The sequence below is a fragment of the Arvicola amphibius genome, chromosome 12 (assembly GCF_903992535.2).
Source record: "Arvicola amphibius chromosome 12, mArvAmp1.2, whole genome shotgun sequence".
Classification (NCBI taxonomy): domain Eukaryota; kingdom Metazoa; phylum Chordata; class Mammalia; order Rodentia; family Cricetidae; genus Arvicola; species Arvicola amphibius.
In genome coordinates, this window is record NC_052058.2 from 130,991,537 (window position 1) to 131,005,913 (window position 14,377).

The following is a 14,377-nucleotide window of genomic DNA, read 5'->3' on the forward strand; positions in this document are numbered from 1 at the left end:
TTCCTTTGTCATCTTCTCAGTCCGTCTGCTTTTCAACTGGACCTTGGGAGCTCATTTCATTGCTCTGATGAGGGTCTTTGTCTCTATCTCCATCCTTCTCCAGACGAAGATTCTATTGTGATACTTGAGATAATCATTAGTGTGATAGTGGGACAAAGCCAATTCAGGCACCCTCTCCTCTGCTGCCAAAGGACCTTGCTGAGAAAATCCCCGTGGACACCTGGGATCCCCTCTAGAGCCAAGTCTTTTGTCAAAACCAAAATGACTCCTTTAATGTAGATATCTTATTCAATGTTCCTATATCTACCCTTCCTCCATCTCCAGCCTCCCACTCCTCCGAACAGAAGAGTCACGGCAAAACTCTTTTTATGAAGTTACAGTTACCCTCATACCAAAACCACACAAAGACTCAAACAAGAAAGAGAATTACAGGACCCAATCTCACTCATGAACATCAATTGCAAAAATTCTCAATAAAATACTGAAAACCAAATCCAAGAACACATCAAAGAAATATCCATCATGATCAAGTAGGTTTCATCCCAAGAGATGCAGGGCTGGTTCAACATATTGAAAATCTATCAAGCTATCAATGTAATCCATCATATAAATAACTGAAAGAAAGAACCATATGATCATTTTATTAGATGCTGAAAAGCATTTGACAAAATTCAAACACCCCTTTATGATAAAGGTCTTGGAGAGGGTAGGGAGGATAACAAGGATCTTGTCTAAATATAATTAAAATAATATACAACAAGCCAACAGCTAATATCAAATTAAATGGAGAGAAACTCAAAGCCATTCCACTAAGATCAGGAACAAGACAAGGACTCTCCACTCTCACTATATCTCTTTCAACATAGTGTTTGAAATTCTAGCAATAGCAATAAGAAAACATACGGTGATGAAGGGATTCTAATTGGAAAGGAAGAATTCTAACTTTTTATTTGCAGATGATAAGAGATTGTACATCAGTGACCCCCAAAACTCTACCAAAGAACTCCTACCCATGATAAATACGTTCAGTGATGTGGCAGGATACACGATCAACTCAAAAAAAATCAGTAGGCCCTCCTATACACAAAGGATAGAGAGACAGAGAGGGAAATCAGAGAAACAACATAGTTCTTACAAACTCCTAACGCTATATAGAGTGCTGTGATATTTATAATTGCATTACAGGGTGAAATGAAATTTGGTATGATAACAAATTGGATTATTTTTATGATATAATTAGATAACTGAAAAAAAACCCTGGAAATTGCCTGAAATAATTCTCTCCTTGAGATAGACCCTACAGTCCAAGAGGAAATAAAGATCAAGTTTTGAACATAATCTCCTATCATAATCATTATTGTGGATTTTCCATGTTTTACAACAATTAAGGTTTTGCAAAGAAGCTAAGTTCCTATGGTATTAAATGTCTACTAGATTAAAGCAAAAAAAAAAAGTATTTTGTAGAGGCATCATGAAAAGTAGTCCCTCATTATTTCAGGATTGAATATAATAAAGGATTCTATATTTATGGGTCGACTCTCAGATCAACAGTCCTCTGTATGAGCAGGGAACAGGAACTGAACCCAGCAACAGGAACTGAATCCAGCAGTCAAGAGGAAGTAAGAACATATTTCTCCATCTGTTTTTAAAGTACCCCAAGACTATGCCAAAGTGGCCCAGAATCTCAAAGGCATTATCATAAGGAGTTCCCAGAGCAATTCGCTCTTGTGTTTTAAATAAGAGAACTTAAACCCCATTGTAAAACTATATACAATAAGAACAGATATCAAGTATAAAACTAGTTACACCCATCATAAACAATATCATGCAAGAAATATATCCTAACTGTTTCAATAAATATCCTATCCTAAGAAGTCTAAGTCCAATATTAAATATTGCTTGGCCATGTCATAAAAGGATTGTGACTATGATTACCTACTGTTCAACCCCATTGAAAACCTGAGAGGAAAATAATCTTACTTTTGTAAACAGTAAGTGCAATCAAGTAACATCCAAAATGTGCAATAAATGAGAGAGACAACTCGATAAATAGGCAGTCACCCAAAGTCTCATTTTTAGCATGGGAGCAACTAGCATTTCCTAAGTCCTAGAGTCACTGACACACTGACAGACCATTTTCAGAGGCAGGAAAAATTTTAAATTCATCTTTCATAGTCTTAGCAATATATGGCAATCTTTTTTTCTTTTATCATGCTTGTCCCTTTCAGATATTTTGAATTTTTTCAGTGGTTGAGACATGAGGAGTTCTTTGTCCAAAGGCCAGTTTTGCCAAGCTCCAAGTGGATGGTATTTAGTGCTTAACATGCTATGGGGAATAGATCAGAGCTGCCAAGGGGATGAATGTTTTTCTCTTATGTTCCCCTTGTTAATTAGCTTGTCTGGATTCATGGGCTATAGGTTCCCTACTGTTTGCTTTATAGTTGGTGCTCACCCATGATTGTGTACAAATAATCCTCATCATTCTGGTTAGGGTTGCCTTACTCAGGATGGATTTTCTAGTTTCATTCATTTGTCTACAAATTTCAAGATGTCATTGTCTTTTAGCACTGAGAAATACTCTATTGTTTAAATGTACCCACAATTTTTTTATCCATTTTCTGTTTGATGGGCATGGATTTACCTACATGCTGATCTAATTATACTATATGCATAAGGATGAGAGAGGAAAAAACCCAGACATTTGACCATTTTTACATAATCATCTACTATTCAGAAACAATAAATTAATATTGTTGTTTACAGAACCATATCATGCTTAGTGAATAAGCAGAATACCATGATCTCTAGAGTGTGGTCTCTGAATTATAGTCTTTTTTTATTTTTTCTTTGCTTTAATGCTTACATTGTAATGTGAGAAAGTCAGCAACATGCTCATTTGGAAATTTAGACACCTAGAAGATATTTTTACTATACTCATTTTCTAAAGGAAACATGCTGGTTATTAAAAATTCCATAATATTAGATATGTATGAGAAGAGGAAGATCTCTGATTACTCATGGCCAGAAAGGTTAGAATGGTACATTACAGTCAAAAGAGAAATCCTATCTCATATCTTGTAGTTCCAATAAATATCTGCACTGAACCAGCATTTGATTAATATGTAAGCACATTTGCCCTAATGAAATTTCAAAAACTGGAAATAGTGTATGATTCTTGTAGTATATCCAGTGCTCAAAAATTTCAGTACGCCTACTGGCAGTATAATTGAAGCCAAATTCGTATTAGAGGGGCTATTTGTTGTATTTAACTAATTGAGAAGGAAAATTACAATTATTTTCAGGGTAGCTTGCTATGAAATGCACTATATAACAAGTGATGTCTTCAAATGGGTGTACATACAATTCCTTAAATAAATTCTGTATTTATTAAAGATATAAAAATACTTAAGATTTAATGATGATTATGAGACATGAAGAGAAATTCTGATATTTGGAATCTAGGTTTTTATTTATTTTATTTTATTTATTTATTTATTTATTTTTGGTTTTTCGAGACAGGGTTTCCCTTTAGTTTCTAGAACCTGTCCTGGAGCTAGCTCTTGTAGACCAGGCTGGCCTCGAACTCAGAGATCCTCCTGCCTCTGCCTCCCGAGTGCTGGGATTAAAGGCATGCGCTACCACTGCCCGGCCGAATCTAGGTTTTTAAATAAATAATTACAAATTATTATTTAAAGGATATTTAAGTATATTGATTGCATGTAAGAAAGAAAAATATGAAGACTGCTTCATGCAAACGTAAATGTGCAAACATCAATAAGCCTTAAAACAAGCAAACACAAATGGTACTAATACAAATATATTTAATTTTTTTCTGAAATCAATTAAACTGAATTCATTTCTTTATCATTAAGTCTCTGTGGGCTACTATATTACAGAAGGGTCTATTTGGAAGAGGGTTTCAAATCTACATTTCTTCCTAAAATCCGTGCATTTCATTATATAAACACTCTAATCAATTAAATATATTACATATTATAATTCAACTACATGAAAAATTACAATTCCAGCTGCCAACTTACTAAACCTGTCGCAATTTGCCAGTTTGGTCGGCTGTTAACTGGAGGAAAAATCGGGGTAAATTACATTTTATCCTGTGTTCCCCTGTCAATTGCTGTGCTTCTTTCACAACACACAGAGAATCGGGAGACACAGATGACTCATCAGCTCTGGATGAGATCACCATGTTAAATGCAGTTCTGTAGTTTCCGGTCCTTGGTTTGAGAGCTCTCTCCTTATTGGTTACTAGATGGCATAAAAAGGACTGATCTGAGGGATTTTGCCAGTGGGGCTTTGGCTAAAGTCCTGCTAAAAGCTGGACTTTAGTCAAAGCCTCACTGTAAACAACCCCAGAGAAGAAATGTGTCCCAGAACCTGCAGGAAACAGAAGCAAAAGGAAAAGCAAGGAACTTATGAGAAGAGTCACCTTTTCCTGTTTCTGTTTCCAGTGCAGGAAATGTGCTCGAGTCTGAAGCCACTGATTCAGCCGTAAAATCTGTGATTCCTAGGTTAGCCATAGGTTCTGTATCTTCTGAAAAGAAGATTCTCTTAGAAATTCTGTACCGGACAACAAGCTGGATGTACTGATCTTATGCACCTTTGAAGGATCCACTAAGATAATTGCTTTGTCGGCAAATAGCCTGAGGAACCCGGGATCCTGAAAATTTCAAGTGTCTGATTCCCTAATCAGTGTGTTAGGGACTCTAGCATGGCATTTCTGAATGTGATACCAGGAAGCAGCAATCGGCAGCCTAGTATTACAATCAGCCATCGGCACGGAGAAATGGAAATTTTCAGGTAGATAGCAGGATCAAATCCAAGAAGTCGGATATGTGATCACCTCCTAGTCAACTCATAATGATTTCCCCTTTTGATAACTGGATTCTAGTCCTAGGTAAACTACATTTTTCCTGTATCTACTTTCACTTTCATTTTTTTTTTCTGCCGGAGCAAACATTGAGATGGGAGGGAGAAATGAGTCAGCAGCTTTGATGCAGATCTCCAAGGTAACCACAGGCTTTATTCCTATTGGTGGAATTGAGTTCATTCTCCTCATTGTTCCGGGGAAAATGTGACTACACACACTCCTTCTCTCAGAGACAAGGAGAGCTAATAATATTATCAGCATCGCTTGTCCTTCCTAGTCAGGCTCAGGCTGTATGCCAGCTCTCAGCTGCAAATGTTTATAACCGAAAACTGAATGTATATTGGTCCAGATACAGCACACTGCTCTTGACAACTAAAAGAGCCAAAGCCCATAAAATCAGCAAAGTGAGGTACTGGTATATTCCCAGTTTTGCACTTCTGAGTAACATATGAAAACACCCTGTATCTGTCACCTAAGACTCAGAAATTAGAAGAAGGTATAGAAGAGGAAACATACATCTTACCCTACTATATTGTATTTAGGTTCTTTTTTTTTTTTTTTTCGAGACAGGGTTTTCCCTGTAGTTTCTAGAGCCTGTCCTGGAACTAGCTCTTGTAGACCAGGCTGGCCTCGAACTCAGAGATCCTCCTGCCTCTGCCTCCCGAGTGCTGGGATTAAAGGCGTGCGCCACCACCACCCGGCTTGCATTTAGGTTCTTACAGGCTCAAATTTGCCATCGATTTGAATGCTGGGTCCAGACAATTCCTTAGCTTTGTGAGAGTCCTGGCTCAAGGTGGAGGTACCATTTGCAGCCATGTTTATTGCCACAACTCTATGGCATTTCAAGGTTCTTGCCAGTAAGCAAGATGCAACAGCATGTCCACAAACAAAACTCAAATGCTCTCTTTGTATACGACCTCCTGCCTCAAAGAGTCAGAGTTTGAATTGGCAGGAGAGCCTAGAAAGCTGGCATTTTGAAATAGTGCAGCCTTTTTCCTGTTACAGCTGAAAACAGAAAAGCATGCAGTTGGCTTTTTATCAACACTATTTAAATATTTCTTGGCAGGACCTTTAAAAAGAGCTGCAAGGCTTTATAGCTAAATCTATGTTAAAAAGCCTATATTAGATGAGAGTGCTTGGTTGCCTCTAAATGAAGAGCAGACCCAAGAAATTTCTACTACACAAAACCATGCATAATGCTATTATTTTTTTCTAGAATTACTTGCCAATCTGTCTCAGGCTATGTGGATGCAGTTGTCCACATGTTGGTGCCATTCTGAAACATGAAGTTCAGCTTGCAGGGGGTTTTTGTCCTGCCTAGTTCCCACAGCCGGTAAGCCCAAAAGAAATCACACAGAGGTCTCCATAAGATTATAAACTGATTGGCCCATTAGCTCATGCTTCTTGCTAACTTTTATAACTTAAATTAACCCATTATTCTTATCTGTTTCATCCACATGGCCGAGTACCATTTTCAGTGGCATAGGTTATATCCTGCTTCTTTGGTGGTCTGGGAAGGACTGGAGAGGAATGACTTTCCTGCATCACAGAATTTTCCTGTTCTCATTGTACCACCTTTACTTCCTGTCTGGTTGCCCCACCTATACTTTCTGTCTGGCCAATCAGCATTTATTTAAACCTGATTGAAAATTCTCTTGTAACACATGCCCACTGCGACTGACACACAAACAAAACACTAAAATTATAATTTAAAATATATTAAATATATATTTAATATATTTAATAAATTTAAAATATATTAAAATTTTTCTTTAGCATTTATCACAAGATAATAATTATAAATATTGGCTCATAAAGATCAAATTTAATGCTGATGTATAAGTCTGAATCACAATTTTTCTCATTTTTCTATTTGTCCTAACTTTTTATAGAATCCTGTTGTAGGCTAGTGTCTCCACCTTGCTTTTCTTTCAATGACTTTTAGTTTAAATCTAATTAATTTCTTTTTCATTTTCTGACATGACTGCAGCCTTCACTCCAAATCTACTCCCTCTCTTTCACTTAGTCTCAGCTCTTGCTCTGCTCCTCCACAGTATTCTCACATATGATGCAACTTTCTCATCGGCACCAGCAGAGCTCGGCATCATGAGTTGCTATAGCACCAGGCACCTCACCTATACTTAGGCAGGGAAATGCAATCTTGCTGAGGAACAGGTTTCAAAGTATCAGCCAGAGCCAGTGGGACAAATCATTCTCCAGCTTCCAATTCTCTCACAAATCAATCCATCCTCACAACTGTCACAAATAAGCAGAGCATCTAGGTGGGTCCTAAGGAGCCACAGTGTTTGTAGGTATATTCCCCAAGAATTACTAATATTCATTCAAAATTTGCCATATTTCTCTCTTAGTTTTCAATTTCTGAGGTTAAATTTCTTTAATATATATGATATATCCAAAATATTAAAAAAATGGCTGTATTTTATCTTTCTGTGGTACAATAAGAAATCCTGCCAGTTCAGGCATCTGCTGAAGCTGACAATATATTTCAAATAAACTGACTTTGTTTCTATGGACAAAAAAGACATTATCCATTAATGGATGATATAAAATTATGGACATTGATCTCTAATAACTTGTATAAACTGAGCCATACATTTCTGGCATAATGGTACATATTTTTCCATACCCTGAGTCCAGAGATTCCAATGATAACTTCTAAGTGTTTCTTTGAAATCAACTGATGAAACACCAAATGAAATCTGTGACAATCTTAGGGAATAAATGGCATGATGTAAAAATAATCTTTTATATATAAAACAATACCTTAGCTATCTTTGGTATGGAAGAAAGAGAAAGCTGTATGGAAGAAAGAGAAAGCAATACATGCTGTTAAGCTCTGATTAGATCTTATTAACTTATTTCTGTGAATCCTTTTACTCTGTTAATAATAACATTTGAAATGCTTGCCTTTTCTCTCCTCAGCTTGTATTTTCTCTGAACATGGCTGACTTGGAGACACACAACAAATTCTGATGGTTGGATCTAATACAGCCATTCTGTACGAAAAGGAGTTGTTTTCTAATAAGAGGGAATTACAGAGTTTCCTACTTCTATGAAGTTGTTATTACTAAATTCCTTAAACATTTAAGATCCTGTTAAATCACTCCACCAGTTTTTACCTTTCAGCATTCCTCACAAGAAGTAAAGAACTTGAAGTACCATATTGTGGTACTTAGCAGCATCTTCCTACAGCTCACTAGCCTCAGGCTGATCATAACCCCACAGTACTATAAATGTTTCCTCATTTGTCAGCTTCTGTGGAGGATTGGAAAGTCTTTTCTCACTTCTAACCATTTCAGACGTAAGTACATTTGCCTTTGATAGTGCAAATCCAAACTCTTCCTCATAATAACCCTTCCTGATTTATGCTGTTAATAATTTCAATTGCCATTTGTTAATAAGGTAGCTGATTTCAACCAATGTATTAACAGAATAAAGACATGCTGAAAGAGATACATAGAGACTAGGTGGAGTCAGGGAGAAACCATGAAGCTGCTGCCAGAGACAGATGCCTTTGCTGGAGCCTTCCAAAATTTGCTAGTAGGCCATGAACTCTTGGTGTTGCACCGATTAGTGGAGATCAGTTAGTTTAGAATATAAGAGTTAGCCCGCAATTCTCTTTAGCTATAGACCAAACATTTTCTCAAATAATATAGTGTCTGAGTTGTTATTTCAAGTCAGGGATGTTGGGTTACAAATTAGCTTCTGCCAACAGACCTTATAAGAATACACTGTCCACAAAGAAGATTTCCTCTTCTTTGAGATATTAAATTGAACCTCCCCATTGCATGCAATATTTTCTGAGTCCAAGAATATTGGTAAGTAGTAAGTATAAATCAGTTGTAATTAGAAGAAACACTGCAAATGAGGACTTGAGTAATACTGGTATAAAATGATGTTTTTTATAACAGGTATAGCTAATGTTTAACACTCCAGTGAATATTTACCAACATGCTCACCACGAGCATTACATATGCTGTTGATTTCTCATGAAGGCGTCATTTGTCAAAATATTTTATCTTTTTTTGTTATGGTTATACTTCAAATATTGTATTTTCCATACCATGTTATTTCTGTGTTATAATATTTTTACTAAGTTTTGTAGCCATTTGATTATTTAAAATCAATGACTCAAAAACAAAGACAAAAATCTCTTCTTAAATCTCAGTTGTGATGATGAAATGCTTTATGTTAAATCACAGAGTGAAGAAGCTTATATGATGTATGATATTTCTTAGGCAGTTTTGATAGTCAGTGGGCATGTGGTCTCTAACAAGATGCCAGATTCCAGCATGCAGGCCCCTTTACGGGGGAGTCTAGTTCTAACAAATATCTGATATCTCGAAGAAATGGATAGTCTTTGCAAATTGCAATAAGGGGGTAAAGACTTTGAAATTAGTGAATTTGTAGATTGAGGAACGTAAATCCATGTCGAAAGATGTATGGTTAATTTCAGGAAGAAAATGCTTTTCAACCAACAAAAATACCTACAGCCCAGATCAGTTAATGAAACCTTAGCTAGGTAAAAAAGAAATAGGATTGTGGGTTTTAAACTGACATGTATACAAAGGAGCAATTTTAGTTACTGTTTTACACTTAGTAGAAAGCTGATTTTGTCTGAGAATTGGAGAAAGTTTAACCTAGTTGAGCAAATAAGCATCAACTTTGTTACAATGAAATCAGAACCCTGATGAACCTCACCAATGCTCAGAAAGGACACAGTTCTTGTCAATAATACATTATCTTTTTATATGTAACATATTCAGTTATAACTTGACTGCATAAAAGCATACTTAAAACAGAAAAAAAAATGCAATCACAGTCAGAAGCAGTAGGTACTTGTCAGCACAGATTCACAATCAAAAATAGAATGGAGGCTGTCATGTATATAGGTAAATTTGAGACAAAAGCTGCTACAAGCTCATTAAGACAACCTGTCATACTTTGCCCGTTTTGTCGGCTGTTAACTGAAGGCAAAGTGCAGGTGAATTACATTTTCTCCTGTGTTCCACTGTCAATTGTTCTGCTTCTTTTCCCAGCACACAGGGAGGAGGGAGACAAAGATGACTCACCAGCTCTGGATGAGATCACCAAGGTAAATATAGCCCTGTGCTTTCCAGTACTTGGTTTGAGATCTCTCTTCTCATTGGTTCCGAGATAGCATAAAAAGGACTGATCTGAGGGATTTTTACCAGTGGGGCTTTGACTAAAGTCCTGCTAACAGCTGGACTTTAGTCAAAGCCCCCTATAAACAGCCCCAGATAAGAAAAAGTATCCCAGAGACCTGCAGGAGAAAGAAGAAATAGGAAAAGCAAGGAATTTGTGAGATTCTGCATGCTACTACGAAGAGTCACCTGTTCCTGTTTACAGTGCAGGAAACATGCTCAAATCTCTGAAGTCACTGCTTCAGCTATAAAATCGTGATTCCTGTGTTAGTGTTCGATTCTATATTTTCTGAAATGAAGATTTTATTAGCAAGTCTGTACCTGACAACAATCGGGGCAACAGATCTTATGCTCCATTGGAGGCTCCATTAAAATAAATGCTATGTCGGCAAATAGCCTTACACACCTGGGAATCTGAACATTTCAAGTGTCTGATACCCAAATCAGTATGTTTAGGAACCCTCACAAGGCATTTCTGAATATGATACCAGTAAGCTGCAATCGGCAGCACTGAATCACAATCGGCCATCAACACAGAGAAATGGAAAATTTCAGGTAGATAGGCAGGATACAGACCTGTGGGATATGTGATCACCTCCTGGTTAACTCGCAATGATTTCCCCTTTTGATAATTGGATTCTGGTCCTAGGTAAACGACCTTATTTCCTGTCATCCATTTTCACTTTCATTTTTTCTGCCGGAGCAAACATTGCGATGGGAGGGAGAAATGAGTCAGCAGCTCAGATGCAGATCTCCAAGGTTACCACAGGCTTTGTTTCTATTGGTGGAATTGAGTTCATTCTCCTCATTGTTCCCGGGGAAATATGATTGCACATACTCCTTCAGTCAGAGGCAAGGAGAGCAATTAATATTGTCAGCATAGCTGGTCTTTCCTAGTCAGGCTCTGACTATATGCCAGCTCTCAGCTGCAAATGTTTATAACCAAAAACTGAATACATTGTTCCAGACACAGCACACTGCTTTTGACAACTAAATGAGCCAAAGCCCATAAAATTAGCAAAGTGAGGTACCAGTATATTCCCAGTATAGCACTTCTGAGTCACCTGTTATGCTCTGTGCATCAAGTTGATCCTTGCTTCTCACACCTCTCCTATTTAATCTTGTGGCACCACTATCTCAGAATTGAAACACTGTGTATCTGAAAGGAAATAATTCACTTCAGATTTTAGCATTTGACAAAGTCTAGGGGAGTCATGCCCTTTCTTCTTTTCTCTGAGTTCCATTGTGAATATGGATATGACATTGCAGGGTTTTTTTTCTGCATAAAAACTTGGAATCATTGAAAATATTACATACTGATATATGAAAGCACTACCATGTCTGTCACCAAAGACTCTGAAGTTAGACTAAGGTATAAAAGAAGAAACATACTTCTTATCATACTATTGCTTTTTAGGTTTTCACAGGCTCATAATGCTGTTTTAGTTGCCACAGTCTTTGTGTGTTTAAACATAAATACTCTTGTATATGATACTTTCACACTTTATGCCCATTCCTATTTAGAAAATTAGACAGCTTGAGCTTTTTTGGAAATCAAGTGTTTATTGATGATGGCAGTGGGGTATTACATACTTCCCATGAAAATAATTAACACAAAGATATTTTTATACATGTTTAGAGACAAAAGCTTAAGTTGTTTATTAGAAAATGTGTTAAGATCTACAAAGATATTTTTATTTTTATTTATTTATATTTTTTTGGTTTTTCGAGACAGAGTTTCTCTGTGGCTTTGGAGCCTGTCCTAGAACTAGCTCTTGTAGACCAGGCTGGCCTCAAACTCACAGAGATCCGTCTGCCTCTGCCTCCCGAGTGCTGGGATTAAAGGCGTGCGCCACCACCGCCCGGCTACAAAGATATTTTTAGGTCAGTAATACAAGTTAAGATAAAAAGTGATTTAGGTGCAAAATTTTGGACTCACCAAGAGAGTATAGATAATAGAGTACTTTCTCAGAAGTTACCAAATAAAAATGGACTGAACATTGTGAATGTAACTCTTATCTAATAATTGCTCATATAGCTATAATGTGTTAGAGTAAAAACCTTTCCTTTCTGTTTAGACAAAATGAAGGAATCGTGGAATATTTCACACACTGGTTGAAGATATATCCCTCACCTGCCTAAGGAACCTTCTAGTTTGTTTAATAGAGAGCTGCATAGGAAATAACTAGTTAGGAGAGGATAGGCAGAACTTCTTGGCAGAGACAAGAATCTGAGGAGGGAGAGATTCACCATTTTTTAGGAATGTGAGTGCAGTATTCCAGGTTACTTCTGGCTGACAGGAGCACTGGTAATTTTTTGGGGACCTGAAGATAATTTAGATTTATGATCAAATCCTTACGGGAGTATCCTGTGAGGATTGATCATCTCAGGCAAAAACTTGTGTATGTCCTGGATATAGAGCTCAGACATCTGGGCCATCTATTCCTACCACAGATTTCTGAGGCAGTCTTCCTTGATCATACCTAATTTTTCTTAACACAGAATGAATTCATAGCCTCCCATTTCCTGTGGAAACAAAAGCAAAATTTCTTCTCCAAAGTAACATAACTTTTTACTTAAATTTTGAAGTCAAGGTATTTTCAAAATACCTACCATAGGATAATTCAGCGGCATTTACAAGCAAATATCTCTTAGCAGCTCTTGCTCCTTTCTCAGCATTGAAACGATTCAAAGATAACATAATAACATGCAGTATCAAGATTCTCTGGGTGTTTTCCATTGTTGTTCAACTTTATTTTAAACTCTATTTCCTTCAATTTTTATGTTTGGCTCTTTGAGATAGGGTTTGGTTATCTTTATCATGGCACTCAGTTTATAGACCAGTGACAAGACTGTCCTTGAAGTCACTGAAATCACCTGTCTCTGCCTACCCAGTGCTGGGATTAAAGTTGTGTGATACCACTCCTTAAACTCAAAGAGATCTGTCTGTCACTGTCTCTGAGGCATTGATTGGAATTAAAGGTCCGTGCTACCATACTGTGAAGTCACAGAGGTCAGTCTACCTCTATCTCACAAGTGTTGGGGTGAAAGGTGTGTATGTACCACCACAACTAACTATTAGTTTTTTCTTTTTTTTATTTTTATTTTAAGATTTTTAACCATTTTTTCAAGCCTGAATATATTTTTAACACATTGTAAGCCATTTAGAGGTTTACTTTGTCTTTGAATCTCTCTTTACTGTATTTTCATATTTTCTGACTGCACAAGTCTTTAATTTACCAAGTAATATGGGTAGAATTAAAGGTGTTCCTTTGGCTGCTGGATCCACCCCATTCCTTAGCTTTGTGAGATTCCAGGCTCATGGTGGAGGTACCATTATCACCCATGTTTATTGTACAGCTCTATGGCATTTCAACGTCCTTGCCAGCAAGCAAGCTGCAACAGTATGTCCACAAACAAAACTCAAATGCTCTCTTTGTATAGGACCTCCTGCCTCAAAGAGACAGAGTTTTCCCTGGCAGAAAAGCCCAGAAAGCTGGCATTTTAAAATGGTACAGCTTTTTTCCTGCTATGGCTGAAAACTGAAAAGCATTCAGTCAGCTTTTTATTGACACTATTTAAATGTTTCTTGGCAGAAACTTTTAAAATAGCTGCAAGACTTTTCAGCTATAGTTGAGTTAGGAAGCCTCTCTTAGATGGGAATGCTTGGTTGCCTCTACCATGCAGAGCAGAACCAAGAAATTTCTACTACAAAGAAACCATGCCTAATGCTATTATTCTGTTCTACAATTACTTGCCAGTCTGTCTTAGGCTATGTGGATGCAGTTATCCACACTTTGGTGCCATTCTGAAACATAAGCTCAGCTTGAGGGAGTTTCTGTCCTGGCCAGTTTTTTAATTGAGTAGTTTATGTTAGTGAACTGCATAAATGGATCTAAATTCTTTGCTACCTCTCCTCTGTGATGATTCAGTCCCTGTTGACACAGAGCAGCATACTGCCCACTAATCATAAACCCCAATTAACGGGTTTGATCCTCCCAGCAATGTCAAATTATGGTTCCCTGCCATGCACTGTTCCCACGTGTCTGTGCTCTGTGTGTTAGAACCCAATTGGCAAGCTTCAGGCAAGGAAGCAGGAGGTTGGAGTTTAAGAATACAGACACAGAGACAGACCGACACACAGACCTTTAAACAATGATACCAAAGCCCCTCTTTATTAACACCATGTAGATTTAAATACACTGCAGTCAATGGTCAACATGTGAAAATCCCATCCTCTGATCTTCTAAACTAGGTACAGCTTCTAGTAACTTCAATTAGAAGGTTCTAGCAGGAAGGAGCAGCT

At 37.2% G+C, this 14,377-nt stretch overlaps 1 long non-coding RNA gene across 1 annotated transcript in view; it reads right to left on the reverse strand.

The window, feature by feature from the left end:
* The window catches only part of LOC119802827, a 31,093-nt gene extending 20,334 nt beyond the window's left edge, over positions 1–10,759 (reverse strand). The window contains exon 1 of the long non-coding RNA XR_005283508.1: positions 10,648–10,759. This is a non-coding gene — a long non-coding RNA (uncharacterized LOC119802827). The remainder of the gene's footprint in view (positions 1–10,647) is intronic.
* Positions 10,760–14,377: the final 3,618 nt, after the last annotated feature.